Genomic DNA, 6,000 nt, shown 5'->3' with positions numbered 1-6,000 from the left:
TCCCAGGAGAACTTCCAAAACTTGGAGCGTCTCCTGCACGTTACGGGAGAGTCAGCAACTAGCAATAACAAACCTCAATATAATAGATTACAGATGTTTAGTATTATTATTATTATGAAGCTCCTGGATCTTTATAAAAGCACTGAGCCTGCATCCCCATCCTTTTTGGGATCAATGAACTCCTCAGTGACTTGTAATAGCCTTATAATCCACAGTATCTTATCCATACTTACCAACTTTAATAAGTTTCCGGGAGCCTGCGGGGGAGGTGGGTGTGATGGGGGCGGGGCTAAAGAAATAATGCATGAATGCATCATTTGACAGCGGGGGCTGGGCCAAACGCTGCGATTCACCAGAAATCGCAGCGTTTGGGATCGAATTCTGACCACTTCACTAGGAAGTGGGCAGATCCGGGAGATTGCAACACTCTCCTGGGAGTCCGTGAGACTCTCGCAAAATGCGGGAGTTTCCCGGACATTCCGGGAGAGTTGGCAAGTATGATCTTATCCAATTTACCAGACCCTTGGTGTCTATATATGACTTATTGATTACTCCATTCTCACATGTGTGTTTGACTGTGTGTATACATATACATATATATATATATATATATATATATATATATATATATATATATATATATATATATGTCTATATGTGTGTATGTGTATATGTATGTATGTGTGTGTTTATACATTTGCAGTGTGGGCAGGAATACAACAGTATGTCTAACTCACCACTTGGTCACATGTCACAAACTAATTTGTCTCCAATGCAGAAGCCATAGTGGCTGAGCTATTTACATAGGCTTTAAGTGCATTGCAGGCTCCAGGAAAATGGCCGCCGTTTGTATAACTCACTCAGTAATAAAGACGCAGAGTAAGTTGTTCCCTTCACCTCAGACTGATGTTCTGGTAAATCTTTATTTATGAACTTCCCCTCAGCAGAATGAACACCCCAGGAGCTGTAATATTTATATCTTCATTACTCAGCTCCATTCTCAGCATCTATCTCAGGACACAGACAGGTACATTACTGACAGAGCCAGATTCTGTATACTGGATGTTATCCTCACTCTGTGTTCTGTATGTGTCATGTGTGTGTCCCATGTATGTGTGTGTCCCATGTATGTGTGTGTCCCATGTGTATGTGTGTCTGTGTGTCCCATGTATGTAAGTATATATTCAAAAGTTCAGGCACAAGCACAGATAATTAAGGTGTAATTAGGATAAAACAGAAAAACAATTTAGAGTAATAAGCTGTGTTCACTGTCTGTTGTGACCACAAACAGCTGAATACATAAATATATATTTGAAAAGTCACAGTTTGTGACAAGACGCGTCTGTAGGTGAGAGGACACTTCTACCGGATGTGTAATCCTGACTTTGGAAGTCTTCTTTGCCATAATTGAGAATACCAGCAGGCTTGTCATACCGTATACCACTGGTACCACTGCGGACTTCATGTTATTCTGCTGTGAGGTACAAACAGCCAATTATAATGTTTTATTCACTTCCAGATGTTTGGACTATTTCTCTGAGTATTAGCAGCATTCAGTTTATTATGTAGGCTTCTTCCTATGACATGATATTTATTCCTGATCTCAGATTGTTATTTCTTACACTAATGTAGATGACTATTCTGCTATACTTCTCCTTACATTGCAGTTTTAACCCTTATCTGTATACTATTCTGTTTGAGGATCTATCACAAACTGTGAATGGTTTAAAACAAATGTATTTTTCTATATTAAGCTAGGAGCCTTTTCTGTGTTTTTTTTTTGTCAGTCATATTCATCAGATTTTACAATTTTTATTTAATCGTACCTTTGTTTCTTGGCGCTCTTTTTGTTATGATTAACATAAATATATAGGGCTTGCTTCATTAGGGAACGTAAATGCCGATATGTGCTGTATTTTACATTAAATTACACTGCGCATGCCCAGAGACAGAATATACGCCAGTGAATGTAAGAACATTCAATTCACCTTCGAACACAAAGGACACTTCCGACAGCCTACGATTTCGGGTGGATCCGGGAGAGGAATGATGGTATGTACGTAGGCATTGTACGGCAGGGGCCCGCCAAGCTCTCAGCGACGTCTAAGTCAAGCTCTGAGCATCTCTCAGGTACGTGTTTCTCTGTTATATCACTTGCAGCAGCTACAGGTCAGGTGTAAGTGCTGATTACTAGTGATGCCGGCTGTATATACAGCTACAATGTGTGTTTGCAATCAGGAGCAACTGTAAAAGTGAATTTTATGTACAGTAGACATTAATAACATCCTGAGAAATGTATTTCATGGCAAAAAAAGTGTTTTCATGTTTTTTTCATTAATGATAATATTAACAGGTGACAGTTTGATTTATTTTTCCTGTACATTCTGCTGGTACTTTATATTCCACATATGTATTGGACGTATCCTGCAGTATATTTCCTGTTAGATCAGAGAGTAGTTGAATACGAACCTTTGTATGCCCAAATTACGCGCATTTTTCAAAAAACGCACAAAACGTTCATTTTATGCGCCATAATGGATTAGGTCAATAATATCTTATGCTGTTTTCTCACATATTACTTAATATGTCTTTGTATTTTATTAAAATGTGTTAAAAACATCTAAAGTTAATTTTAACCTATCAAAATCCCTAAAGCTTCTGGGCTTAAGTGGCCTCCGGCCATTCAGTTACATGTATCATGCCGCCAATACTAGATTACACTTTGAACACTGTATAGTCGCAAAGTGGTTAGTATTGCTACCTCACAGCACTGTGGTCAGAAGTTAATTTCCAACCTGGGCCCATCTGTGTGTTTGTGTGTTCTCTACATTGCCCTTGGGCGCTCCTTTTTTCTCCCACAGTCCAAACACATACTGGAAGGTGGCTGCTGACTGAGTGGACCATCGTCTGTATGGGGGGAATTCAATTCCCCCCCCGAAGTACTGCCGCGCTAAAACTATTACCGTTATTACGGTAATTTTGCCCGCAATTATCGTTATTACGGTAGTTCTAACGCCGGCTTTCAGACTTTGACAGGATACTTCTAAGTTTTTCTTATCATAAAACTACAAATGACGGTGTCACCTTATTGCCTGCATACCTACATAGGTGCTGAGAATTACTCTCCTAGGTCTACGCAGTACTGAATTTACCTGATAGAAAACTGATGATAATCTGTCCAATGCTCCACATACAGTACAATTTGATTGCCTGTTCAGCTCAAGGCAATTGGATCAAACATGTAGTTGGCCAAATAACACAGATCCAATGAAATTAGAATTGTACAATAACTATACAATGCGATCTTTATGAAATGGGAATTGGCTGCACACGTTACCCTCCTATTTAAGTGTCACCGATGTCGTCACACATTGTGGTGATTTTCCAGGTTGCTGGATCAGATCTGAGCGGATTTCCATTGCTCAGATGAGGCCGTACTTGTACAATGATTGTCAGAATGGTCAATTTGAAGAAAGTGATTATCCAAAATCTGACAGACCAAATGTTATGGTGACCGTACACGCGGCAGTATCGCAGTCGGCACCTAGAGAAGAGGTTTCCAGATGCTGGATTTCAGAACAAAGCAAAATAATACATTTGCCACAATAATGATAAATATAAATGTAAGAACATATATTAAAGAATGAGTCATACAGTAAGCTGTACTTTAATATTAACATAAAATAACAATTGCACAATTAATACTAATCTCCCCTCACGCCCAGTTAACATAATAAAAATGAGAATTATTGTCAGCCAGGAACTGCAGAGGAGCACACCAGGTAACTTTCTGTCTGCATAATCACAGACAAACACTAGAGCCAAACATAATTAAGAACAATAACTGCAGCCATTTTGTTGAAGCCAAAGTTCATAGGCAGATTCCCACAACAATGGTTCTTAGACTGCAGACTATGGGATTCATTTAGAGTTAAGAGCAGAGAGATAAATAAATAAAACCATGTTGCACTGCAGAGAGGGGGGGGGGGTAAATTTAAAAAGTGTGGACAGATTTAACATAGAGTTTGCATTTGTGAGCTACATGTAAAAGCAGCCAGTATTTCCCTACATTCAAATAAAATAATGTTTTTGACTCCTTTGCTTAACAACATGATTTATTTGATACCAAAATTACACTTTTTTTTTTCTTTTTTGCATCTAGCTGATGTCCAAAGTGTTTAGTCTATTTAATGGAAACACTAACTGGGAGGGTTTAGACGACTGTTCCTCCTTCTAACTCGCAGAACTGTCCTGATACAAATGTGGGGGAAGGGGGGGGGGGGGTTCCTGGGCAGCAGGAAACCCACCACAACTGCTCCCGTGCACGAGGTGGAAGGTATTTTTATATTGTTCTATGTGTTCTAGAAGGGGGTAATTAGGATAGAGATCACCTGGGGTCTGATCTCTTATAAGGAGGATGTGTCTGTGGGACTGGTCAGTGAAGATTTAGGGAATTACCTGTGATTTTGTTTGTGACCAGTGTTGGTAGCATATACTGGATAGTTAGGGTTTGTTTGATTGTTTGATCATGCACAGCCCAGAAAGCACTGTGAACTTTGATGCAAATAAAAGCTATATATAAGAAATGAAAGTAGAATAAAAAAAAGAAGATGTAGAGCTTTAAACATATATATATATATATATATATATATATATATATATAACTCTACACACACAAGTATAAGCTACGCACACACATTCATATAGCTATACATTTATGCGCTATAAGCATGTATATACTACACATTATATATATATATATATATATTATGCACATACACATATATACACTATACACAAGCACATATACAGTATATACTCCACATACCTACACTCGGTGTAAGTTAAACGATACACTCTGCAGAGAAGATAGAACTCCTTTGGGTGTAAATAGAGAGATGCTGACAACTGACAGAGTTTGGAGATATCTCAGAGGTCCAGTAACATGAGGAGTTAGCGAGGATTCACTCAACACATTATCACAGAATATATCATGTCCACAAGGACACATCATACATCTTCCATCAAGTGCGTCTGCAGACCTTGTCACGCCCGTCAGAAGCAAGATTGCATTTATAATTGTATCCTCATATTCTACTGATATATAGATATTATTCCTATTGTTCTAAACATCTCAACTTCAGGAATTCAAACGTCCTTTAGGAAGCCAGGAGGAAGATGGCTGGTATTCCCAGAACAGGGTGAAATCCGAGGGGTTTCCTGTCATGTGTAATTTACGTGATCCGGCCACAGATGCGTGTTGGAGAAAGCTGGAATGTAGGATATGTAAAATGTGTATCATATAATATAATGCGATTCTGTCTTGGTCGTCATTTGTCTTGCGGAATGAGCCAGCGCAGTCGGGGAGTCACCACTGTGGGACTTTCCATGCTGAGAGCAGACGTGATAGATATTTATCCCAGCTTACACATATCTATGTAGGCTTTATTCTACATATGAGCATAAAGGCCCTGGGTCTGACCCATCTTCTGACATAAGTCCTTTGCGTGAAATAGCTCTGCGCATGCTCCGAAACAGACCTTACGCCAATGAACGCAATTATATGCGATTCCTGTCTGAGTGACACTTACTGCTGCCTACGACTTTTAGGGCAGAACAGAGTCGGGAAGGAGCGGACGAAGCAGGCAGTGTACAGTAAGGGCGCAGCAACGTAGATGCGACCGACTAAAGTCCTGTTTTTTTCCTAAAGTACATGTTTTTAGCCATATAAATTGCAGCAGCTGCAGGGCAGGTGTAGGTGCCGACTGATAGTGATGACTGACACGGCATCATCATTGTATTATAAACTATACATATGTGTGCCACTAGCTAGCAGAGAACATGTGTATGCAAGGAAGATAGACAGTAAAAATGCATTGTATGTGCAGTAAGAATATCCTGATTTTTGTAATTACTGTTAAAAAAGGAAACTTTTTTTTTACAAATTTTTATTAATGATTATACTTTTAACTTATTTTGCAAAATATTATTTTTGTGCCT

Source organism: Mixophyes fleayi, chromosome 7 (genome assembly GCF_038048845.1).
Source record: "Mixophyes fleayi isolate aMixFle1 chromosome 7, aMixFle1.hap1, whole genome shotgun sequence".
Taxonomy (NCBI): Eukaryota; Metazoa; Chordata; class Amphibia; order Anura; family Limnodynastidae; genus Mixophyes; species Mixophyes fleayi.
Note: the sequence above shows the minus strand (reverse complement) of the source record.